The sequence below is a fragment of the Periplaneta americana genome, chromosome 2 (genome assembly GCF_040183065.1).
Source record: "Periplaneta americana isolate PAMFEO1 chromosome 2, P.americana_PAMFEO1_priV1, whole genome shotgun sequence".
In the NCBI taxonomy this organism is placed as follows: Eukaryota; Metazoa; Arthropoda; class Insecta; order Blattodea; family Blattidae; genus Periplaneta; species Periplaneta americana.
The window spans coordinates 99,295,043-99,321,970 of NC_091118.1; the positions used below are offsets into that span (position 1 = coordinate 99,295,043).

General features: G+C 38.0%; 1 protein-coding gene and 7 non-coding genes across 9 annotated transcripts in view; all 8 read left to right on the forward strand.

Moving 5' to 3' along the window:
- The window catches only part of Mvd (mevalonate diphosphate decarboxylase), a 196,682-nt gene that overhangs the window by 102,755 nt on the left and 66,999 nt on the right, over positions 1 to 26,928 (forward strand). The window lies entirely within an intron of this gene.
- On the forward strand, positions 2,149 to 2,268 carry LOC138695402 (U5 spliceosomal RNA). The gene has a single exon (XR_011331162.1). It is a non-coding gene; the product is annotated as a U5 spliceosomal RNA (small nuclear RNA).
- Positions 5,702 to 5,821, forward strand: LOC138695391 (U5 spliceosomal RNA). The gene has a single exon (XR_011331152.1). It is a non-coding gene; the product is annotated as a U5 spliceosomal RNA (small nuclear RNA).
- On the forward strand, positions 10,289 to 10,408 carry LOC138695392 (U5 spliceosomal RNA). Its single transcript, XR_011331153.1, has one exon. It is a non-coding gene; the product is annotated as a U5 spliceosomal RNA (small nuclear RNA).
- On the forward strand, positions 13,849 to 13,968 carry LOC138695405 (U5 spliceosomal RNA). Its single transcript, XR_011331165.1, has one exon. It is a non-coding gene; the product is annotated as a U5 spliceosomal RNA (small nuclear RNA).
- On the forward strand, positions 17,402 to 17,521 carry LOC138695393 (U5 spliceosomal RNA). The gene has a single exon (XR_011331154.1). It is a non-coding gene; the product is annotated as a U5 spliceosomal RNA (small nuclear RNA).
- Positions 21,988 to 22,107, forward strand: LOC138695406 (U5 spliceosomal RNA). Its single transcript, XR_011331166.1, has one exon. It is a non-coding gene; the product is annotated as a U5 spliceosomal RNA (small nuclear RNA).
- LOC138695407 (U5 spliceosomal RNA) lies at positions 26,572 to 26,691 on the forward strand. The gene has a single exon (XR_011331167.1). It is a non-coding gene; the product is annotated as a U5 spliceosomal RNA (small nuclear RNA).

Here is a 26,928-nt window from a genome sequence, read left to right on the forward strand (position 1 = left end):
GGATTCTGATGAAAATTGGCGGTAGATAAGTCAAAGTACGGTAGGAGATGTGACGTATACGTGTATTCTTCGGATTGTCCAGGATTAGAAAGTTAGTGTCTGTGGCTTTCGTGAGGATATAAACTGAAGCATCGGAGGTCAAGTTATACTGCTTTTTGGGAAACATTTACCATAACCCATTTTTTCGATCTTAGAATACTTGCGCATTTAGAAATCGTTGTTGCGTGTTGAATAGATTGTTCCTGTTGCAGCGGAGGATTTTCAGGGGAGGCAAGGGAGGCCGAGCCTCCCCTAATATTTTACCAGAACACAATATGGCAGTAATAATTTCAGCTGAATTAAGATCACAGACAAGTTGCAGCAAATGAACTTTTTTCCTTTTATATTAATTTTACTATTCACTACGATAAGATGTAAGTTACGTAAAGTCGACCACATTCAGTTGGTGATGTCCGCTCGCTATACTGTAGATAGTTTCGCACTGAAAAATAACAGATATCGCTGTAACCTGTACAGTCGACATCTAGCAGCCTGCAGTGTCTATGCGAGAGCGGGAGAGAGGAGTCGGCTATATGACGCTACTCCCCGGTAACCATGACAACAGAAGTTCAACCAATAAGATAGCTGGTAGAAGAGTGTTTAAACTTGACTAGAACGCGCGAGGGGAGCCGATTTGGAGACGTCCTGCCCACCGCTGACAACTGTACTGCTTATAGTCACGGCTGGTTTCGGCTGTATTGGGAAGCTTTCTCTCTTTCTATCTTCTTGGTTTTAGAAGTTCGAGTCACGTGTTGTTAGTCCTCTCTCCCTGCTTAAAAGTTGTCATTAATGTTGTTAGATTTTCTCTTGCTTGCGGGTGTTCCTGTTGTTTTATTATTTTGTGTTACGAGATATATTTACTTATACAGTATTTTAAATATAGTATATCGAGAGTTTAGAGTTTAGATTTGTCTCTAGCTTCTTCTAGTAGCAGTTATTCAGTATGTGTTACCTATTTGATCGGTTTGCAAAGAAAGAGCAACGTCCAGTTAATTTGCTGTAAAATTACACTGTGTAATAGTAATCAGCAAGCCTCGGATTCTTACGGTCGAATCAATTTTGTTGCTATCTCGTTACTCTCGAAATATTGCTTTTCTTATTCGTTTTATGTAGCAAAGAGTAAGATTCTTAAATTCAGTGTGGCCTAAAAAGACCTAATTCGTAGGTTAGGAATTACAGTGTCCTAAAGAGAGGCAATCTTTACCAAGCCGCTTTAATATATTGACACTATGTTGTTTATTTTTATTTTTTTTTCTCCGTAAAATATAAAATTCCTAAACATAAGATTTAAAATCCTAAAACATAAATTGGAAAACCTAATTTTAATTTCTTAAAATCTATAAATTCTGCGCTGCATAATGAGGTACGTCAGACGCATTATATTTTTATATTCTCGTCATTCACTTCCTGGCCTCCTCAACTTTCAAACCCACCGTCCGCCACAGTCCTGTTGTGATTATGATTATTTTGAGATGTATACTTGTTTTGAGATAATATTTCTTGTCTGCTTTTAGGACATCGCATTTGCTTAGTTGAGAGACCTTCGTGACAGATGAATTCTCGCATACTGTTAAACAAATAATAGTAACGCTCTAATGTGTAAGATATCCGAAAGCTGCAAATGGAGCCTTACAGATATAATGCTTTCTTGAGAAAAGTGAGAATGGAGGCGGATAATTCCAATTTTTATAGCTTTGTTTGTTACTAAACTTAAACATTTTTTCTAACATAGTACGTAGAACTTGATTAATGTGACTACATGCTTTGGTTTTCAATGATTTGAAAGAGAGAGAAAGGATAGAATACCGGTAGGCTATGTTTTTTGTTAGTGGAGGTACGTTAAGCGTAGTTCTTGAAAATGGCCGGTAGATGTCACCAGGTAGAGTTGGTGCATTTGAAGTGGGAAAAATTGTATTTTGGATCGAAGTGAAATGTAATGTTAGAAGAAGAGTGAAAGAGTGTAGCAGAAAATACAGTTAATTGTCGATTTGGGAAGTAAGAAAAGTGTGTACGTGGAGAAGTAATGTTTGCGTTGGGAGTGGGATGCTGGGTTTCCGCGCACGAATTGTTGCGTTTGATTGTTAAATGGTGTAAAGAGAAGTAGAGGAGTATCTCTGGTTTCCCTTCAAAACGAATAAATCTTTCGCCTTTTACTAAAGATTTCCGTGGAGGGGAACATTTGCTGAGTCTTTGAAAAATTTTTTGTCAGTGCTCGGTGAAAACTGAGCCACATTTAAATTTATTGCTTTTTGTGTTGGTGTTCAGATTGTGAAATGTGAGAAGTACTTTCTATTGTATATAGAATTATAACGATAATGTAATTTAAACGTAAACCCAGCCTGATTGGAGATACTTAGGCATAGAACAACTGAGAATGATGTGACTTCATTGTATCTGACACTATGCACTAATATAGACATTGGGAATTATGTATATTTGAGAAGGAGAATATCATTTGAATGTTACCGAATCCATTTCGATTCATGTATTTTTAGGAAATGGAATGTGTAGGATTGTGACGTATTCAGTTGCATATACTGTAGATGGTAAAGGCTTTTTGCCATGAATAGAATAAGTGACATAAAAACTGGCGCTGAAATGGTGAGTTTGTCATCTTATTGTCAAAGTGATATTTGTTTGTAGGTATCTAGAAAATGGAGGAGCAACGTTTTTGCAGGTTATACTTACAATCCTGATTAATGATGCGTTCGCCGACTGTTACTAACAAGTCGGCAGAAACTATCATGAAAGGGAACTGGTAGAAATGAGGACTTGGGACTAAAATGAGCATAATTCTGAACTTATGTAGTGAGAAACATGATGTGGAGTGTAATATATTTTGATGCTGGAATTTGATAAGTGAGGGCTCGTTCAATATGGAATATGTGGAGTTTGTACATGGGATATGACATCAGAGTGGTATATCTGTGTTGATATATGAAACTGGAGTAGTGAAATGTAGTTGTAGTAGGTAAAGTAAATAGTTCAGTATATGTCATTGACGCTGAAAAGAGAAACGCGATAAGAAGACACAGTTTAAATTGTAAAATTGTAGCAAACTTGTGTGATAGTTTTGCGCCGTTCTCTAACAAGAATATAGGTTGTGAAATGGACTGAGGAGAAAATGTTTGTTTAATCCTGTCTAGCGTCAATACAGACGAATCTCTGGCTTATTTTTATGAAGATATCAGTGAGAGGATAGTTTGGGGATTGTTGTGCGGTTGGGGAACAGAATATTTTAAAGTGGTTTGTTTGGACTTGGGCAAGGTTTGATATGCGATTGATTCGGCTCTGAATATTAAAATTGGCGTTTTTACGGTCTCGGAAGAATGTAGTTTGATGTGCATTCGTGTTCCAGTTTTGAAAATAACATGAAGTAACGAGATTTTGTGAGAAATGCGTGGTACACAATTAGGATAAGAGTTGAAATAAACCGAAGGAAACTCCGGTTATAATTTGAAATAGGTGGGAATGAAAATGTGATATCCGACTCTTAAAAATATTAATAAGTGAGTGAGTTGGATTCTGATGAAAATTGGCGGTAGATAAGTCAAAGTACGGTAGGAGATGTGACGTATACGTGTATTCTTCGGATTGTCCAGGATTAGAAAGTTAGTGTTTGTGGCTTTCGTAAGGATATAAACTGAAGCATCGGAGGTCAAGTTATACTGCTTTTTGGGAAACATTTACCATAACCCATTTTTTCGATCTTAGAATACTTGCGCATTTAGAAATCGTTGTTGCGTGTTGAATAGATTGTTCCTGTTGCAGCGGTGGATTTTCAGGGGAGGCAAGGGAGGCCGAGCCTCCCCTAATATTTTACCAGAACACAATATGGCAGCAATAATTTCAGCTGAATTAAGATCACAGACAAGTTGCAGCAAATGAACTTTTTTCCTTTTATATTAATTTTACTATTCACTACGATAAGATGTAAGTTACGTAAAGTCGACCACATTCAGTTGGTGATGTCCGCTCGCTATACTGTAGATAGTTTCGCACTGAAAAATAACAGATAGCGCTGTAACCTGTACAGTCGACATCTAGCAGCACGCAGTGTCTATGCGAGAGCGGGAGAGAGGAGTCGGCTACATGACGCTACTCCCCGGTAACCATGACAACAGAAGTTCAACCAATAAGATAGCTGGTAGAAGAGTGTTTAAACTTGACTAGAACGCGCGAGGGGAGCCGATTTGGAGACGTCCTGCCCACCGCTGACAACTGTACTGCTTATAGTCACGGCTGGTTTCGGCTGTATTGGGAAGCTTTCTCTCTTTCTCTCTTCTTGGTTTTAGAAATTCGAGTCACGTGTTGTTAGTCGTCTCTCCCTGCTTAAAAGTTGTCATTAATGTTGTTAGATTTTCTCTTGCTTGCGGGTGTTCCTGTTGTTTTATTATTTTGTGTTACGAGATATATTTACTTATACAGTATTTTAAATATAGTATATCGAGAGTTTAGAGTTTAGATTTGTCTCTAGCTTCTTCTAGTAGCAGTTATTCAGTATGTGTTACCTATTTGATCGGTTTGCAAAGAAAGAGCAACGTCCAGTTAATTTGCTGTAAAATTAGACTGTGTAATAGTAATCAGCAAGCCTCGGATTCTTACGGTCGAATCAATTTTGTTGCTATCTCGTTACTCTCGAAATATTGCTTTTCTTATTCGTTTTATGTAGCAAAGAGTAAGATTCTTAAATTCAGTGTGGCCTAAAAAGACCTAATTCGTAGGTTAGGAAGTACAGTGTCCTAAAGAGAGGCAATATTTACCAAGCCGTTTTAATATATTGACACTATGTTGTTTATTTTATATTTTTTTCTCCGTAAAATCATATAAAATTCCTAAACATAAGATTTAAAATCCTAAAACATAAATTGGAAAACCTAATTTTAATTTCTTAAAATCTATAAATTCTGCGCTGCATAATGAGGTACGTCAGACGCATTATATTTTTATATTCTCGTCATTCACTTCCTGGCCTCCTCAACTTTCAAACCCACCGTCCGCCACAGTCCTGTTGTGATTATGATTATTTTGAGATGTATACTTGTTTTGAGATAATATTTCTTGTCTGCTTTTAGGACATCGCATTTGCTTAGTTGAGAGACCTTCGTGACAGATGAATTCTCGCATACTGTTAAACAAATAATAGTAACGCCCTAATGTGTAAGATATCCGAAAGCTGCAAATGGAGCCTTACAGATATAATGCTTTCTTGAGAAAAGTGAGAATGGAGGCGGATAATTCCAATTTTTATAGCTTTGTTTGTTACTAAACTTAAACATTTTTTCTAACATAGTACGTAGAACTTGATTAATGTGACTACATGCTTTGGTTTTCAATGATTTGAAAGAGAGAGAAAGGATAGAATACCGGTAGGCTATGTTTTTTGTTAGTGTAGATACGTTAAGCGTAGTTCTTGAAAATGGCCGGTAGATGTCATCAGGTAGAGTTGGTGCATTTGAAGTGGGAAAAATTGTATTTTGGATCGAAGTGAAATGTAATGTTAGAAGAAGAATGAAAGAGTGTAGCAGAAAATACAGTTAATTGTCGATTTGGGAAGTAAGAAAAGTCTGTACGTGGAGAAGTAATGTTTGCGTTGGGAGTGGGATGCTGGGTTTCCGCGCACGAATTGTTGCGTTTGATTGTTAAATGGTGTAAGGAGAAGTATCTCTGGTTTCCCTTCAAAACGAATAAATCTTTCGCCTTTTACTAAAGATTTCCGTGGAGGGGAACATTTGATGAGTCTTTGAAAAATTTTTTGTCAGTGCTCGGTGAAAACTGAGCCACATTTAAATTTATTGCTTTTTGTGTTGGTGTTCAGATTGTGAAATGTGAGAAGTACTTTCTATTGTATATAGAATTATAACGATAATGTAATTTAAACGTAAACCCTGCCTGGTTGGAGATACTTAGGCATAGAACAACTGAGAATGATGTGACTTCATTGTATCTGACACTATGCACTTATATAGACATTGGGAATTATGTATATTTGAGAAGGAGAATATCATTTGAATGTTACCGAATCAATTTCGATTCATATATTTTTAGGAGATGGAACGTGTAGGATTGTGACGTATTCAGTTGCATATACTGTAGATGGTAAAGGCTTTTTGCCATGAATAGAATAAGTGACATAAAGACTGGCGCTGAAATGGTGAGTTTGTCATCGTATTGTCAAAGTGATATTTGTTTGTAGGTATCTAGAAAATGGAGGAGCAACGTTTTTGCAGGTTATACTTACACTCCTGATTAATGATGCGTTCGCCGACTGTTACTAACAAGTCGGCAGAAACTATCATGAAAGGGAACTGGTAGAAATGAGGACTTGGGACTAAAATGAGCATAATTCTGAACTTATGTAGTGAGAAACATGATGTGGAGTGTAATATATTTTGATGCTGGAATTTGATAAGTGAGGGCTCGTTCAATATGGAATATGTGGAGTTTGTACATGGGATATGACATCAGAGTGGTATATCTGGGTTGATATATGAAACTGGAGTAGTGAAATGTAGTTGTAGTAGGTAAAGTAAATAGTTCAGTATATGTCATTGACGCTGAAAAGAGAAACGCGATAAGAAGACACAGTTTAAATTGTAAAATTGTAGCAAACTTGTGTGATAGTTTTGCGCCGTTCTCTAACAAGAATATAGGTTGTGAAATGGACTGAGGAGAAAATGTTTGTTTAATCCTGTCTAGCGTCAATAAAGACGAATCTCTGGCTTTTTTTTTATGGAGATATCAGTGAGAGGTTAGTTTGGGGATTGTTGTGCGGTTGGGGAACAGAATATTTTAAAGTGGTTTGTTTGGACTTGGGCAAGGTTTGATATGCGATTGATTCGGCTCTGAATATTAAAATTGGCGTTTTTACGGTCTCGGAAGAATGTAGTTTGATGTGCATTCGTGTTCCAGTTTTGAAAATAACATGAAGTAACGAGATTTTGTGAGAAATGCGTGGTACACAATTAGAAGAAGAGTTGAAATAAACCGAAGCAAACTCCGGTTATAATTTGAAATAGGTGGGAATGAAAATGTGATATCCGACTCTTAAAAATATTAATAAGTGAGTGAGTTGGATTCTGATGAAAATTGGCGGTAGATAAGTCAAAGTACGGTAGGAGATGTGACGTATACGTGTATTCTTCGGATTGTCCAGGATTAGAAAGTTAGTGTTTGTGGCTTTCGTAAGGATATAAACTGAAGCATCGGAGGTCAAGTTATACTGCTTTTTGGGAAACATTTACCATAACCCATTTTTTCGATCTTAGAATACTTGCGCATTTAGAAATCGTTGTTGCGTGTTGAATAGATTGTTCCTGTTGCAGCGGTGGATTTTCAGGGGAGGCAAGGGAGGCCGAGCCTCCCCTAATATTTTACCAGAACACAATATGGCAGCAATAATTTCAGCTGAATTAAGATCACAGACAAGTTGCAGCAAATGAACTTTTTTCCTTTTATATTAATTTTACTATTCACTACGATAAGATGTAAGTTACGTAAAGTCGACCACATTCAGTTGGTGATGTCCGCTCGCTATACTGTAGATAGTTTCGCACTGAAAAATAACAGATAGCGCTGTAACCTGTACAGTCGACATCTAGCAGCACGCAGTGTCTATGCGAGAGCGGGAGAGAGGAGTCGGCTACATGACGCTACTCCCCGGTAACCATGACAACAGAAGTTCAACCAATAAGATACCTGGTAGAAGAGTGTTTACACTTGACTAGAACGCGCGAGGGGAGCCGATTTGGAGACGTCCTGCCCACCGCTGACAACTGTACTGCTTATAGTCACGGCTGGTTTCGGCTGTATTGGGAAGCTTTCTCTCTTTCTCTCTTCTTGGTTTTAGAAATTCGAGTCACGTGTTGTTAGTCGTCTCTCCCTGCTTAAAAGTTGTCATTAATGTTGTTAGATTTTCTCTTGCTTGCGGGTGTTCCTGTTGTTTTATTATTCTGTGTTACGAGATATATTTACTTATACAGTATTTTAAATATAGTATATCGAGAGTTTAGAGTTTAGATTTGTCTCTAGCTTCTTCTAGTAGCAGTTATTCAGTATGTGTTACCTATTTGATCGGTTTGCAAAGAAAGAGCAACGTCCAGTTAATTTGCTGTAAAATTAGACTGTGTAATAGTAATCAGCAAGCCTCGGATTCTTACGGTCGAATCAATTTTGTTGCTATCTCGTTACTCTCGAAATATTGCTTTTCTTATTCGTTTTATGTAGCAAAGAGTAAGATTCTTAAATTCAGTGTGGCCTAAAAAGACCTAATTCGTAGGTTAGGAAGTACAGTGTCCTAAAGAGAGGCAATCTTTACCAAGCCGTTTTAATATATTGACACTATGTTGTTTATTTTTATTTTTTTCTCCGTAAAATCATATAAAATTCCTAAACATAAGATTTAAAATCCTAAAACATAAATTGGAAAACCTAATTTTAATTTCTTAAAATCTATAAATTCTGCGCTGCATAATGAGGTACGTCAGACGCATTATATTTTTATATTCTCATCATTCACTTCCTGGCCTCCTCAACTTTCAAACCCACCGTCCGCCACAGTCCTGTTGTGATTATGATTATTTTGAGATGTATACTTGTTTTGAGATAATATTTCTTGTCTGCTTTTAGGACATCGCATTTGCTTAGTTGAGAGACCTTCGTGACAGATGAATTCTCGCATACTGTTAAACAAATAATAGTAACGCCCTAATGTGTAAGATATCCGAAAGCTGCAAATGGAGCCTTACAGATATAATGCTTTCTTGAGAAAAGTGAGAATGGAGGCGGATAATTCCAATTTTTATAGCTTTGTTTGTTACTAAACTTAAACATTTTTTCTAACATAGTACGTAGAACTTGATTAATGTGACTACATGCTTTGGTTTTCAATGATTTGAAAGAGAGAGAAAGGATAGAATACCGGTAGGCTATGTTTTTTGTTAGTGTAGGTACGTTAAGCGTAGTCCTTGAAAATGGCCGGTAGATGTCATCAGGTAGGGTTGGTGCATTTGAAGTGGGAAAAATTGTATTTTGGATCGAAGTGAATTGTAATGTTAGAAGAAGAGTGAAAGAGTGTAGCAGAAAATACAACAACCTAAGGACATCAAGACCCATCACGCAAACAAACGGTGTGTTGCACGGAGATCCCGTCAGCCCCTACTCTTCAACCTAATGACAGCGGACCTTGATAGAAGCAGTTCGCGGAGGTGGACAGACGGACGTATACGTGTATGCGGACGACATGGCCTTAACAGCAGCATATGTGGAGGATCTGCAATCGTGCTTCGATAGATTGAATGACTGGGCGAATAACAACGGACTTCATATAAACACAGAAAAGACTAAGGTTATGATATTTCGCAAAGGAGGTCGGATATCGAGGAATGATATAATCCAGCATAACCAAGAGCCACTAGGAGTAGTGAACTCGTTCAGATACCTCGGAGTGATCTTCCAAACATCAGGGACCTGTTTTACTATGCATGTAAAGGAGAGGTCAGTGGCCGCGATCAGGGCAATAAGCGACATAAAACACCTACAATCACTGTCGTTGGAAACAGCAATGAAGCTATTCAGGGCGAAGATAATGCGAGTACTGACGTACGGGGTTCAAATAATCTGGCAGTACTTAAAGAAGAAGGATCTAGAGATGCTAGAAAGTGTTAAAGCCACCTTCCTGAAAAGAGCCCTGGGAACATCAAAATATGCACCGTCGAGGCTGATATATATACTTTCAAGGGAAACCTTCCTGATAGAAGACCTCAGAACGAACTACTTACTGCCATCTACCAGCGGCTACGAGCAGCTTCTATCGGAAAGAGAAGAGAAAAGACGCCAGATTCCGGACGGGTTCTACAGCACCGGAGCCATGATAGACAGGAACTGGATGGGACCAAACCAACCGTTGCGTCATGTGGTGACGAGATTATCAATCCATGGCTACCACCACAGACTGTGCATCAGATCAGGCTTCCATACTGCTGACGGAGATTACGTGTGCAAATTATGTGGTGAACTATGTCGGCAATATCACATACTGACGTGTCAGAGGGCAGACAAATCAATAACCGAGATAGGAAAAAGTGACATTTACTAGTATCTCTAACAATGCACACTCGTGCGCATTTCTCTCTTATTATTAAAAGTCTGTACGTGGAGAAGTAATGTTTGCGTTGGGAGTGGGATGCTGGGTTTCCGCGCACGAATTGTTGCGTTTGATTGTCAAATGGTGTAAGGAGAAGTAGAGGAGTATCTCTGGTTTCCCTTCAAAACGAATAAATCTTTCGCCTTTTACTAAAGATTTCCGTGGAGGGGAACATTTGATGAGTCTTTGAAAAATTTTTTGTCAGTGCTCGGTGAAAACTGAGCCACATTTAAATTTATTGCTTTTTGTGTTGGTGTTCAGATTGTGAAATGTGAGAAGTACTTTCTATTGTATATAGAATTATAACGATAATGTAATTTAAACGTAAACCCAGCCTGATTGGAGATACTTAGGCATAGAACAACTGAGAATGATGTGACTTCATTGTATCTGACACTATGCACTTATATAGACATTGGGAATTATGTATATTTGAGAAGGAGAATATCATTTGAATGTTACCGAATCCATTTCGATTCATATATTTTTAGGAGATGGAACGTGTAGGATTGTGACGTATTCAGTTGCATATACTGTAGATGGTAAAGGCTTTTTGCCATGAATAGAATAAGTGACATAAAGACTGGCGCTGAAATGGTGAGTTTGTCATCGTATTGTCAAAGTGATATTTGTTTGTAGGTATCTAGAAAATGGAGGAGCAACGTTTTGCAGGTTATACTTACACTCCTGATTAATGATGCGTTCGCCGACTGTTACTAACAAGTCGGCAGGAACTATCATGAAAGGGAACTGGTAGAAATGAGGACTTGGGACTAAAATGAGCATAATTCTGAACTTATGTAGTGAGAAACATGATGTGGAGTGTAATATATTTTGATGCTGGAATTTGATAAGTGAGGGCTCGTTCAATATGGAATATGTGGAGTTTGTACATGGGATATGACATCAGAGTGGTATATCTGGGTTGATATATGAAACTGGAGTAGTGAAATGTAGTTGTAGTAGGTAAAGTAAATAGTTCAGTATATGTCATTGACGCTGAAAAGAGAAACGCGATAAGAAGACACAGTTTAAATTGTAAAATTGTAGCAAACTTGTGTGATAGTTTTGCGCCGTTCTCTAACAAGAATATAGGTTGTGAAATGGACTGAGGAGAAAATGTTTGTTTAATCCTGTCTAGCGTAAATAAAGACGAATCTCTGGCTTTTTTTTTATGGAGATATCAGTGAGAGGATAGTTTGGGGATTGTTGTGCGGTTGGGGAACAGAATATTTTAAAGTGGTTTGTTTGGACTTGGGCAAGGTTTGATATGCGATTGATTCGGCTCTGAATATTAAAATTGGCGTTTTTACGGTCTCGGAAGAATGTAGTTTGATGTGCATTCGTGTTCCAATTTTGAAAATAACATGAAGTAACGAGATTTTGTGAGAAATGCGTGGTACACAATTAGAAGAAGAGTTGAAATAAACCGAAGCAAACTCCGGTTATAATTTGAAATAGGTGGGAATGAAAATGTGATATCCGACTCTTAAAAATATTAATAAGTGAGTGAGTTGGATTCTGATGAAAATTGGCGGTAGATAAGTCAAAGTACGGTAGGAGATGTGACGTATACGTGTATTCTTCGGATTGTCCAGGATTAGAAAGTTAGTGTCTGTGGCTTTCGTGAGGATATAATCTGAAGCATCGGAGGTCAAGTTATACTGCTTTTTGGGAAACATTTACCATAACCCATTTTTTCGATCTTAGAATACTTGCGCATTTAGAAATCGTTGTTGCGTGTTGAATAGATTGTTCCTGTTGCAGCGGCGGATTTTCAGGGGAGGCAAGGGAGGCCGAGCCTCCCCTAATATTTTACCAGAACACAATATGGCAGTAATAATTTCAGCTGAATTAAGATCACAGACAAGTTGCAGCAAATGAACTTGTTTCCTTTTATATTAATTTTACTATTCACTACGATAAGATGTAAGTTACGTAAAGTCGACCACATTCAGTTGGTGATGTCCGCTCGCTATACTGTAGATAGTTTCGCACTGAAAAATGACAGATAGCGCTGTAACCTGTACAGTCGACATCTAGCAGCATGCAGTGTCTATGCGAGAGCGGGAGAGAGGAGTCGGCTACATGACGCTACTCCCCGGTAACCATGACAACAGAAGTTCAACCAATAAGATAGCTGGTAGAAGAGTGTTTACACTTGACTAGAACGCGCGAGGGGAGCCGATTTGGAGACGTCCTGCCCACCGCTGACAACTGTACTGCTTATAGTCACGGCTGGTTTCGGCTGTATTGGGAAGCTTTCTCTCTTTCTCTCTTCTTGGTTTTAGAAATTCGAGTCACGTGTTGTTAGTCGTCTCTCCCTGCTTAAAAGTTGTCATTAATGTTGTTAGATTTTCTCTTGCTTGCGGGCGTTCCTGTTGTTTTATTATTCTGTGTTACGAGATATATTTACTTATACAGTATTTTAAATATAGTATATCGAGAGTTTAGAGTTTAGATTTGTCTCTAGCTTCTTCTAGTAGCAGTTATTCAGTATGTGTTACCTATTTGATCGGTTTGCAAAGAAAGAGCAACGTCCAGTTAATTTGCTGTAAAATTAGACTGTGTAATAGTAATCAGCAAGCCTCGGATTCTTACGGTCGAATCAATTTTGTTGCTATCTCGTTACTCTCGAAATATTGCTTTTCTTATTCGTTTTATGTAGCAAAGAGTAAGATTCTTAAATTCAGTGTGGCCTAAAAAGACCTAATTCGTAGGTTAGGAAGTACAGTGTCCTAAAGAGAGGCAATATTTACCAAGCCGTTTTAATATATTGACACTATGTTGTTTATTTTTATTTTTTTCTCCGTAAAATCATATAAAATTCCTAAACATAAGATTTAAAATCCTAAAACATAAATTGGAAAACCTAATTTTAATTTCTTAAAATCTATAAATTCTGCGCTGCATAATGAGGTACGTCAGACGCATTATATTTTTATATTCTCATCATTCACTTCCTGGCCTCCTCAACTTTCAAACCCACCGTCCGCCACAGTCCTGTTGTGATTATGATTATTTTGAGATGTATACTTGTTTTGAGATAATATTTCTTGTCTGCTTTTAGGACATCGCATTTGCTTAGTTGAGAGACCTTCGTGACAGATGAATTCTCGCATACTGTTAAACAAATAATAGTAACGCCCTAATGTGTAAGATATCCGAAAGCTGCAAATGGAGCCTTACAGATATAATGCTTTCTTGAGAAAAGTGAGAATGGAGGCGGATAATTCCAATTTTTATAGCTTTGTTTGTTACTAAACTTAAACATTTTTTCTAACATAGTACGTAGAACTTGATTAATGTGACTACATGCTTTGGTTTTCAATGATTTGAAAGAGAGAGAAAGGATAGAATACCGGTAGGCTATGTTTTTTGTTAGTGTAGGTACGTTAAGCGTAGTCCTTGAAAATGGCCGGTAGATGTCATCAGGTAGAGTTGGTGCATTTGAAGTGGGAAAAATTGTATTTTGGATCGAAGTGAATTGTAATGTTAGAAGAAGAGTGAAAGAGTGTAGCAGAAAATACAGTTAATTGTCGATTTGGGAAGTAAGAAAAGTCTGTACGTGGAGAAGTAATGTTTGCGTTGGGAGTGGGATGCTGGGTTTCCGCGCACGAATTGTTGCGTTTGATTGTTAAATGGTGTAAGGAGAAGTAGAGGAGTATCTCTGGTTCCCCTTCAAAACGAATAAATCTTTCGCCTTTTACTAAAGATTTCCGTGGAGGGGAACATTTGATGAGTCTTTGAAAAATGTTTTGTCAGTGCTCGGTGAAAACTGAGCCACATTTAAATTTATTGCTTTTTGTGTTGGTGTTCAGATTCTGAAATGTGAGGAGTACTTTCTATTGTATATAGAATTATAACGATAATGTAATTTAAACGTAAACCCTGCCTGGTTGGAGATACTTAGGCATAGAACAACTGAGAATGATGTGACTTCATTGTATCTGACACTATGCACTTATATAGACATTGGGAATTATGTATATTTGAGAAGGAGAATATCATTTGAATGTTACCGAATCAATTTCGATTCATATATTTTTAGGAGATGGAACGTGTAGGATTGTGACGTATTCAGTTGCATATACTGTAGATGGTAAAGGCTTTTTGCCATGAATAGAATAAGTGACATAAAGACTGGCGCTGAAATGGTGAGTTTGTCATCGTATTGTCAAAGTGATATTTGTTTGTAGGTATCTAGAAAATGTAGGAGCAACGTTTTGCAGGTTATACTTACACTCCTGATTAATGATGCGTTCGCCGACTGTTACTAACAAGTCGGCAGGAACTATCATGAAAGGGAACTGGTAGAAATGAGGACTTGGGACTAAAATGAGCATAATTCTGAACTTATGTAGTGAGAAACATGATGTGGAGTGTAATATATTTTGATGCTGGAATTTGATAAGTGAGGGCTCGTTCAATATGGAATATGTGGAGTTTGTACATGGGATATGACATCAGAGTGGTATATCTGGGTTGATATATGAAACTGGAGTAGTGAAATGTAGTTGTAGTAGGTAAAGTAAATAGTTCAGTATATGTCATTGACGCTGAAAAGAGAAACGCGATAAGAAGACACAGTTTAAATTGTAAAATTGTAGCAAACTTGTGTGATAGTTTTGCGCCGTTCTCTAACAAGAATATAGGTTGTGAAATGGACTGAGGAGAAAATGTTTGTTTAATCCTGTCTAGCGTCAATAAAGACGAATCTCTGGCTTTTTTTTTATGGAGATATCAGTGAGAGGATAGTTTGGGGATTGTTGTGCGGTTGGGGAACAGAATATTTTAAAGTGGTTTGTTTGGACTTGGGCAAGGTTTGATATGCGATTGATTCGGCTCTGAATATTAAAATTGGCGTTTTTACGGTCTCGGAAGAATGTAGTTTGATGTGCATTCGTGTTCCAGTTTTGAAAATAACATGAAGTAACGAGATTTTGTGAGAAATGCGTGGTACACAATTAGAATAAGAGTTGAAATAAACCGAAGCAAACTCCGGTTATAATTTGAAATAGGTGGGAATGAAAATGTGATATCCGACTCTTAAAAATATTAATAAGTGAGTGAGTTGGATTCTGATGAAAATTGGCGGTAGATAAGTCAAAGTACGGTAGGAGATGTGACGTATACGTGTATTCTTCGGATTGTCCAGGATTAGAAAGTTAGTGTGTGTGGCTTTCGTGAGGATATAAACTGAAGCATCGAAGGTCAAGTTATACTGCTTTTTGGGAAACATTTACCATAACCCATTTTTTCGATCTCAGAATACTTGCGCATTTAGAAATCGTTTTTGCGTGTTGAATAGATTGTTCCTGTTGCAGCGGCGGATTTTCAGGGGAGGCAAGGGAGGCCGAGCCTCCCCTAATATTTTACCAGAACACAATATGGCAGTAATAATTTCAGCTGAATTAAGATCACAGACAAGTTGCAGCAAATTAACTTTTTTTCCTTTTATATTAATTTTACTATTCACTACGATAAGATGTAAGTTACGTAAAGTCGACCACATTCAGTTGGTGATGTCCGCTCGCTATACTGTAGATAGTTTCGCACTGAAAAATAACAGATAGCGCTGTAACCTGTACAATCGACATCTAGCAGCCTGCAGTGTCTATGCGAGAGCGGGAGAGAGGAGTCGGCTACATGACGCTACTCCCCGGTAACCATGACAACAGAAGTTCAACCAATAAGATAGCTGGTAGAAGAGTGTTTACACTTGACTAGAACGCGCGAGGGGAGCCGATTTGGAGACGTCCTGCCCACCGCTGACAACTGTACTGCTTATAGTCACGGCTGGTTTCGGCTGTATTGGGAAGCTTTCTCTATTTCTCTCTTCTTGGTTTTAGAAATTCGAGTCACGTGTTGTTAGTCGTCTCTCCCTGCTTAAAAGTTGTCATTAATGTTGTTAGATTTTCTCTTGCTTGCGGGTGTTCCTGTTGTTTTATTATTTTGTGTTACGAGATATATTTACTTATACAGTATTTTAAATATAGTATATCGAGAGTTTAGAGTTTAGATTTGTCTCTAGCTTCTTCTAGTAGCAGTTATTCAGTATGTGTTACCTATTTGATCGGTTTGCAAAGAAAGAGCAACGTCCAGTTAATTTGCTGTAAAATTAGACTGTGTAATAGTAATCAGCAAGCCTCGGATTCTTACGGTCGAATCAATTTTGTTGCTATCTCGTTACTCTCGAAATATTGCTTTTCTTATTCGTTTTATGTAGCAAAGAGTAAGATTCTTAAATTCAGTGTGGCCTAAAAAGACCTAATTCGTAGGTTAGGAAGTACAGTGTCCTAAAGAGAGGCAATATTTACCAAGCCGTTTTAATATATTGACACTATGTTGTTTATTTTTATTTTTTTCTCCGTAAAATCATATAAAATTCCTAAACATAAGATTTAAAATCCTAAAACATAAATTGGAAAACCTAATTTTAATTTCTTAAAATCTATAAATTCTGCGCTGCATAATGAGGTACGTCAGACGCATTATATTTTTATATTCTCGTCATTCACTTCCTGGCCTCCTCAACTTTCAAACCCACCGTCCGCCACAGTCCTGTTGTGATTATGATTATTTTGAGATGTATACTTGTTTTGAGATAATATTTCTTGTCTGCTTTTAGGACATCGCATTTGCTTAGTTGAGAGACCTTCGTGACAGATGAATTCTCGCATACTGTTAAACAAATAATAGTAACGCCCTAATGTGTAAGATATCCGAAAGCTGCAAATGGAGCCTTACAGATATAATGCTTTCTTGAGAAAAGTGAGAATGGAGGCGGATAATTCCAATTTTTATAGCTTTGTTTGTTACTAAACTTAAACATTTTTTCTAACATAGTACGTAGAACTTGATTAATGTGACTACATGCTTTGGTTTTCAATGATTTGAAAGAGAGAGAAAGGATAGAATACCGGTAGGCTATGTTTTTTGTTAGTGTAGGTACGTTAAGCGTAGTTCTTGAAAATGGCCGGTAGATGTTATCAGGTAGAGTTGGTGCATTTGAAGTGGGAAAAATTGTATTTTGGATCGAAGTGAAATGTAATGTTAGAAGAAGAATGAAAGAGTGTAGCAGAAAATACAGTTAATTGTCGATTTGGGAAGTAAGAAAAGTCTGTACGTGGAGAAGTAATGTTTGCGTTGGGAGTGGGATGCTGGGTTTCCGCGCACGAATTGTTGCGTTTGATTGTTAAATGGTGTAAGGAGAAGTATCTCTGGTTTCCCTTCAAAACGAATAAATCTTTCGCCTTTTACTAAAGATTTCCGTGGAGGGGAACATTTGATGAGTCTTTGAAAAATTTTTTGTCAGTGCTCGGTGAAAACTGAGCCACATTTAAATTTATTGCTTTTTGTGTTGGTGTTCAGATTGTGAAATGTGAGAAGTACTTTCTATTGTATATAGAATTATAACGATAATGTAATTTAAACGTAAACCCTGCCTGGTTGGAGATACTTAGGCATAGAACAACTGAGAATGATGTGACTTCATTGTATCTGACACTATGCACTTATATAGACATTGGGAATTATGTATATTTGAGAAGGAGAATATCATTTGAATGTTACCGAATCAATTTCGATTCATATATTTTTAGGAGATGGAACGTGTAGGATTGTGACGTATTCAGTTGCATATACTGTAGATGGTAAAGGCTTTTTGCCATGAATAGAATAAGTGACATAAAGACTGGCGCTGAAATGGTGAGTTTGTCATCGTATTGTCAAAGTGATATTTGTTTGTAGGTATCTAGAAAATGGAGGAGCAACGTTTTTGCAGGTTATACTTACACTCCTGATTAATGATGCGTTCGCCGACTGTTACTAACAAGTCGGCAGAAACTATCATGAAAGGGAACTGGTAGAAATGAGGACTTGGGACTAAAATGAGCATAATTCTGAACTTATGTAGTGAGAAACATGATGTGGAGTGTAATATATTTTGATGCTGGAATTTGATAAGTGAGGGCTCGTTCAATATGGAATATGTGGAGTTTGTACATTGGATATGACATCAGAGTGGTATATCTGGGTTGATATATGAAACTGGAGTAGTGAAATGTAGTTGTAGTAGGTAAAGTAAATAGTTCAGTATATGTCATTGACGCTGAAAAGAGAAACGCGATAAGAAGACACAGTTTAAATTGTAAAATTGTAGCAAACTTGTGTGATAGTTTTGCGCCGTTCTCTAACAAGAATATAGGTTGTGAAATGGACTGAGGAGAAAATGTTTGTTTAATCCTGTCTAGCGTCAATAAAGACGAATCTCTGGCTTTTTTTTATGAAGATATCAGTGAGAGGATAGTTTGGGGATTGTTGTGCGGTTGGGGAACAGAATATTTTAAAATGGTTTGTTTGGACTTGGGCAAGGTTTGATATGCGATTGATTCGGCTCTGAATATTAAAAGTGGCGTTTTTACGGTCTCGGAAGAATGTAGTTTGATGTGCATTCGTGTTCCAGTTTTGAAAATAACATGAAGTAACGAGATTTTGTGAGAAATGCGTGGTACACAATTAGGATAAGAGTTGAAATAAACCGAAGCAAACTCCGGTTATAATTTGAAATAGGTGGGAATGAAAATGTGATATCCGACTCTTAAAAATATTAATAAGTGAGTGAGTTGGATTCTGATGAAAATTGGCGGTAGATAAGTCAAAGTACGGTAGGAGATGTGACGTATACGTGTATTCTTCGGATTGTCCAGGATTAGAAAGTTAGTGTTTGTGGCTTTCGTAAGGATATAAACTGAAGCATCGGAGGTCAAGTTATACTGCTTTTTGGGAAACATTTACCATAACCCATTTTTTCGATCTTAGAATACTTGCGCATTTAGAAATCGTTGTTGCGTGTTGAATAGATTGTTCCTGTTGCAGCGGCGGATTTTCAGGGGAGGCAAGGGAGGCCGAGCCTCCCCTAATATTTTACCAGAACACAATATGGCAGTAATAATTTCAGCTGAATTAAGATCACAGACAAGTTGCAGCAAATGAACTTTTTTCCTTTTATATTAATTTTACTATTCACTACGATAAGATGTAAGTTACGTAAAGTCGACCACATTCAGTTGGTGATGTCCGCTCGCTATACTGTAGATAGTTTCGCACTGAAAAATAACAGATAGCGCTGTAACCTGTACAATCGACATCTAGCAGCCTGCAGTGTCTATGCGAGAGCGGGAGAGAGGAGTCGGCTACATGACGCTACTCCCCGGTAACCATGACAACAGAAGTTCAACCAATAAGATACCTGGTAGAAGAGTGTTTACACTTGACTAGAACGCGCGAGGGGAGCCGATTTGGAGACGTCCTGCCCACCGCTGACAACTGTACTGCTTATAGTCACGGCTGGTTTCGGCTGTATTGGGAAGCTTTCTCTCTTTCTCTCTTCTTGGTTTTAGAAATTCGAGTCACGTGTTGTTAGTCGTCTCTCCCTGCTTAAAAGTTGTCATTAATGTTGTTAGATTTTCTCTTGCTTGCGGGTGTTCCTGTTGTTTTATTATTCTGTGTTACGAGATATATTTACTTATACAGTATTTTAAATATAGTATATCGAGAGTTTAGAGTTTAGATTTGTCTCTAGCTTCTTCTAGTAGCAGTTATTCAGTATGTGTTACCTATTTGATCGGTTTGCAAAGAAAGAGCAACGTCCAGTTAATTTGCTGTAAAATTAGACTGTGTAATAGTAATCAGCAAGCCTCGGATTCTTACGGTCGAATCAATTTTGTTGCTATCTCGTTACTCTCGAAATATTGCTTTTCTTATTCGTTTTATGTAGCAAAGAGTAAGATTCTTAAATTCAGTGTGGCCTAAAAAGACCTAATTCGTAGGTTAGGAAGTACAGTGTCCTAAAGAGAGGCAATCTTTACCAAGCCGTTTTAATATATTGACACTATGTTGTTTATTTTTATTTTTTTCTCCGTAAAATCATATAAAATTCCTAAACATAAGATTTAAAATCCTAAAACATAAATTGGAAAACCTAATTTTAATTTCTTAAAATCTATAAATTCTGCGCTGCATAATGAGGTACGTCAGACGCATTATATTTTTATATTCTCATCATTCACTTCCTGGCCTCCTCAACTTTCAAACCCACCGTCCGCCACAGTCCTGTTGTGATTATGATTATTTTGAGATGTATACTTGTTTTGAGATAATATTTCTTGTCTGCTTTTAGGACATCGCATTTGCTTAGTTGAGAGACCTTCGTGACAGATGAATTCTCGCATACTGTTAAACAAATAATAGTAACGCCCTAATGTGTAAGATATCCGAAAGCTGCAAATGGAGCCTTACAGATATAATGCTTTCTTGAGAAAAGTGAGAATGGAGGCGGATAATTCCAATTTTTATAGCTTTGTTTGTTACTAAACTTAAACATTTTTTCTAACATAGTACGTAGAACTTGATTAATGTGACTACATGCTTTGGTTTTCAATGATTTGAAAGAGAGAGAAAGGATAGAATACCGGTAGGCTATGTTTTTTGTTAGTGTAGGTACGTTAAGCGTAGTCCTTGAAAATGGCCGGTAGATGTCATCAGGTAGGGTTGGTGCATTTGAAGTGGGAAAAATTGTATTTTGGATCGAAGTGAATTGTAATGTTAGAAGAAGAGTGAAAGAGTGTAGCAGAAAATACAACAACCTAAGGACATCAAGACCCATCACGCAAACAAACGGTGTGTTGCACGGAGATCCCGTCAGCCCCTACTCTTCAACCTAATGACAGCGGACCTTGATAGAAGCAGTTCGCGGAGGTGGACAGACGGACGTATACGTGTATGCGGACGACATGGCCTTAACAGCAGCAAATGTGGAGGATCTGCAATCGTGCTTCGATAGATTGAATGACTGGGCGAATAACAACGGACTTCATATAAACACAGAAAAGACTAAGGTTATGATATTTCGCAAAGGAGGTCGGATATCGAGGAATGATATAATCCAGCATAACCAAGAGCCACTAGGAGTAGTGAACTCGTTCAGATACCTCGGAGTGATCTTCCAAACATCAGGGACCTGTTTTACTATGCATGTAAAGGAGAGGTCAGTGGCCGCGATCAGGGCAATAAGCGACATAAAACACCTACAATCACTGTCGTTGGAAACAGCAATGAAGCTATTCAGGGCGAAGATAATGCGAGTACTGACGTACGGGGTTCAAATAATCTGGCAGTACTTAAAGAAGAAGGATCTAGAGATGCTAGAAAGTGTTAAAGCCACCTTCCTGAAAAGAGCCCTGGGAACATCAAAATATGCACCGTCGAGGCTGATATATATACTTTCAAGGGAAACCTTCCTGATAGAAGACCTCAGAACGAACTACTTACTGCCATCTACCAGCGGCTACGAGCAGCTTCTATCGGAAAGAGAAGAGAAAAGACGCCAGATTCCGGACGGGTTCTACAGCACCGGAGCCATGATAGACAGGAACTGGATGGGACCAAACCAACCGTTGCGACATGTGGTGACGAGATTATCAATCCATGGCTACCACCACAGACTGTGCATCAGATCAGGCTTCCATACTGCTGACGGAGATTGCGTGTGCAAATTATGTGGTGAACTATGTCGGCAATATCACATACTGACGTGTCAGAGGGCAGACAAATCAATAACCGAGATAGGAAAAAGTGACATTTTCTAGTATCTCTAACAATGCACACTCGTGCGCATTTCTCTCTTATTATTAAAAGTCTGTACGTGGAGAAGTAATGTTTGCGTTGGGAGTGGGATGCTGGGTTTCCGCGCACGAATTGTTGCGTTTGATTGTTAAATGGTGTAAGGAGAAGTAGAGGAGTATCTCTGGTTTCCCTTCAAAACGAATAAATCTTTCGCCTTTTACTAAAGATTTCCGTGGAGGGGAACATTTGATGAGTCTTTGAAAAATGTTTTGTCAGTGCTCGGTGAAAACTGAGCCACATTTAAATTTATTGCTTTTTGTGTTGGTGTTCAGATTGTGAAATGTGAGGAGTACTTTCTATTGTATATAGAATTATAACGATAATGTAATTTAAACGTAAACCCTGCCTGGTTGGAGATACTTAGGCATAGAACAACTGAGAATGATGTGACTTCATTGTATCTGACACTATGCACTTATATAGACATTGGGAATTATGTATATTTGAGAAGGAGAATATCATTTGAATGTTACCGAATCAATTTCGATTCATATATTTTTAGGAGATGGAACGTGTAGGATTGTGACGTATTCAGTTGCATATACTGTAGATGGTAAAGGCTTTTTGCCATGAATAGAATAAGTGACATAAAGACTGGCGCTGAAATGGTGAGTTTGTCATCGTATTGTCAAAGTGATATTTGTTTGTAGGTATCTAGAAAATGGAGGAGCAACGTTTTTGCAGGTTATACTTACACTCCTGATTAATGATGCGTTCGCCGACTGTTACTAACAAGTCGGCAGAAACTATCATGAAAGGGAACTGGAAGAAATGAGGACTTGGGACTAAAATGAGCATAATTCTGAACTTATGTAGTGAGAAACATGATGTGGAGTGTAATATATTTTGATGCTGGAATTTGATAAGTGAGGGCTCGTTCAATATGGAATATGTGGAGTTTGTACATGGGATATGACATCAGAGTGGTATATCTGGGTTGATATATGAAACTGGAGTAGTGAAATGTAGTTGTAGTAGGTAAAGTAAATAGTTCAGTATATGTCATTGACGCTGAAAAGAGAAACGCGATAAGAAGACACAGTTTAAATTGTAAAATTGTAGCAAACTTGTGTGATAGTTTTGCGCCGTTCTCTAACAAGAATATAGGTTGTGAAATGGACTGAGGAGAAAATGTTTGTTTAATCCTGTCTAGCGTCAATAAAGACGAATCTCTGGCTTTTTTTATGAAGATATCAGTGAGAGGATAGTTTGAGGATTGTTGTGCGGTTGGGGAACAGAATATTTTAAAGTGGTTTGTTTGGACTTGGGCAAGGTTTGATATGCGATTGATTCGGCTCTGAATATTAAAAGTGGCGTTTTTACGTTCTCGGAAGAATGTAGTTTGATGTGCATTCGTGTTCCAGTTTTGAAAATAACATGAAGTAACGAGATTTTGTGAGAAATGCGTGGTACACAATTAGGATAAGAGTTGAAATAAACCGAAGCAAACTCCGGTTATAATTTGAAATAGGTGGGAATGAAAATGTGATATCCGACTCTTAAAAATATTAATAAGTGAGTGAGTTGGATTCTGATGAAAATTGGCGGTAGATAAGTCAAAGTACGGTAGGAGATGTGACGTATACGTGTATTCTTCGGATTGTCCAGGATTAGAAAGTTAGTGTCTGTGGCTTTCGTAAGGATATAAACTGAAACATCGGAGGTCAAGTTATACTGCTTTTTGGGAAACATTTACCATAACCCATTTTTTCGATCTTAGAATACTTGCGCATTTAGAAATCGTTGTTGCGTGTTGAATAGATTGTTCCTGTTGCAGCGGCGGATTTTCGGGGAGGCAAGGGAGGCCGAGCCTCCCCTAATATTTTACCAGAACACAATATGGCAGTAATAATTTCAGCTGAATTAAGATCACAGACAAGTTGCAGCAAATTAACTTTTTTCCTTTTATATTAATTTTACTATTCACTACGATAAGATGTAAGTTACGTAAAGTCGACCACATTCAGTTGGTGATGTCCGCTCGCTATACTGTAGATAGTTTCGCACTGAAAAATAACAGATAGCGCTGTAACCTGTACAGTCGACATCTAGCAGCCTGCAGTGTCTATGCGAGAGCGGGAGAGAGGAGTCGGCTACATGACGCTACTCCCCGGTAACCATGACAACAGAAGTTCAACCAATAAGATAGCTGGTAGAAGAGTGTTTAAACTTGACTAGAACGCGCGAGGGGAGCCGATTTGGAGACGTCCTGCCCACCGCTGACAACTGTACTGCTTATAGTCACGGCTGGTTTCGGCTGTATTGGGAAGCTTTCTCTCTTTCTCTCTTCTTGGTTTTAGAAATTCGAGTCACGTGTTGTTAGTCGTCTCTCCCTGCTTAAGAGTTGTCATTAATGTTGTTAGATTTTCTCTTGCTTGCGGGTGTTCCTGTTGTTTTATTATTTTGTGTTACGAGATGTATTTACTTATACAGTATTTTAAATATAGTATATCGAGAGTTTAGAGTTTAGATTTGTCTCTAGCTTCTTCTAGTAGCAGTTATTCAGTATGTGTTACCTATTTGATCGGTTTGCAAAGAAAGAGCAACGTCCAGTTAATTTGCTGTAAAATTAGACTGTGTAATAGTAATCAGCAAGCCTCGGATTCTTACGGTCGAATCAATTTTGTTGCTATCTCGTTACTCTCGAAATATTGCTTTTCTTATTCGTTTTATGTAGCAAAGAGTAAGATTCTTAAATTCAGTGTGGCCTAAAAAGACCTAATTCGTAGGTTAGGAAGTACAGTGTCCTAAAGAGAGGCAATATTTACCAAGCCGTTTTAATATATTGACACTATGTTGTTTATTTTTATTTTTTTCTCCGTAAAATCATATAAAATTCCTAAACATAAGATTTAAAATCCTAAAACATAAATTGGAAAACCTAATTTTAATTTCTTAAAATCTATAAATTCTGCGCTGCATAATGAGGTACGTCAGACGCATTATATTTTTATATTCTCGTCATTCACTTCCTGGCCTCCTCAACTTTCAAACCCACCGTCCGCCACAGTCCTGTTGTGATTATGATTATTTTGAGATGTATACTTGTTTTGAGATAATATTTCTTGTCTGCTTTTAGGACATCGCATTTGCTTAGTTGAGAGACCTTCGTGACAGATGAATTCTCGCATACTGTTAAACAAATAATAGTAACGCCCTAATGTGTAAGATATCCGAAAGCTGCAAATGGAGCCTTACAGATATAATGCTTTCTTGAGAAAAGTGAGAATGGAGGCGGATAATTCCAATTTTTATAGCTTTGTTTGTTACTAAACTTAAACATTTTTTCTAACATAGTACGTAGAACTTGATTAATGTGACTACATGCTTTGGTTTTCAATGATTTGAAAGAGAGAGAAAGGATAGAATACCGGTAGGCTATGTTTTTTGTTAGTGTAGGTACGTTAAGCGTAGTTCTTGAAAATGGCCGGTAGATGTCATCAGGTAGAGTTGGTGCATTTGAAGTGGGAAAAATTGTATTTTGGATCGAAGTGAATTGTAATGTTAGAAGAAGAGTGAAAGAGTGTAGCAGAAAATACAACAACCTAAGGACATCAAGACCCATCACGCAAACAAACGGTGTGTTGCACGGAGATCCCGTCAGCCCCTACTCTTCAACCTAATGACAGCGGACCTTGATAGAAGCAGTTCGCGGAGGTGGACAGACGGACGTATACGTGTATGCGGACGACATGGCCTTAACAGCAGCAAATGTGGAGGATCTGCAATCGTGCTTCGATAGATTGAATGACTGGGCGAATAACAACGGACTTCATATAAACACAGAAAAGACTAAGGTTATGATATTTCGCAAAGGAGGTCGGATATCGAGGAATGATATAATCCAGCATAACCAAGAGCCACTAGGAGTAGTGAACTCGTTCAGATACCTCGGAGTGATCTTCCAAACATCAGGGACCTGTTTTACTATGCATGTAAAGGAGAGGTCAGTGGCCGCGATCAGGGCAATAAGCGACATAAAACACCTACAATCACTGTCGTTGGAAACAGCAATGAAGCTATTCAGGGCGAAGATAATGCGAGTACTGACGTACGGGGTTCAAATAATCTGGCAGTACTTAAAGAAGAAGGATCTAGAGATGCTAGAAAGTGTTAAAGCCACCTTCCTGAAAAGAGCCCTGGGAACATCAAAATATGCACCGTCGAGGCTGATATATATACTTTCAAGGGAAACCTTCCTGATAGAAGACCTCAGAACGAACTACTTACTGCCATCTACCAGCGGCTACGAGCAGCTTCTATCGGAAAGAGAAGAGAAAAGACGCCAGATTCCGGACGGGTTCTACAGCACCGGAGCCATGATAGACAGGAACTGGATGGGACCAAACCAACCGTTGCGACATGTGGTGACGAGATTATCAATCCATGGCTACCACCACAGACTGTGCATCAGATCAGGCTTCCATACTGCTGACGGAGATTGCGTGTGCAAATTATGTGGTGAACTATGTCGGCAATATCACATACTGACGTGTCAGAGGGCAGACAAATCAATAACCGAGATAGGAAAAAGTGACATTTTCTAGTATCTCTAACAATGCACACTCGTGCGCATTTCTCTCTTATTATTAAAAGTCTGTACGTGGAGAAGTAATGTTTGCGTTGGGAGTGGGATGCTGGGTTTCCGCGCACGAATTGTTGCGTTTGATTGTTAAATGGTGTAAGGAGAAGTAGAGGAGTATCTCTGGTTTCCCTTCAAAACGAATAAATCTTTCGCCTTTTACTAAAGATTTCCGTGGAGGGGAACATTTGATGAGTCTTTGAAAAATGTTTTGTCAGTGCTCGGTGAAAACTGAGCCACATTTAAATTTATTGCTTTTTGTGTTGGTGTTCAGATTGTGAAATGTGAGGAGTACTTTCTATTGTATATAGAATTATAACGATAATGTAATTTAAACGTAAACCCTGCCTGGTTGGAGATACTTAGGCATAGAACAACTGAGAATGATGTGACTTCATTGTATCTGACACTATGCACTTATATAGACATTGGGAATTATGTATATTTGAGAAGGAGAATATCATTTGAATGTTAC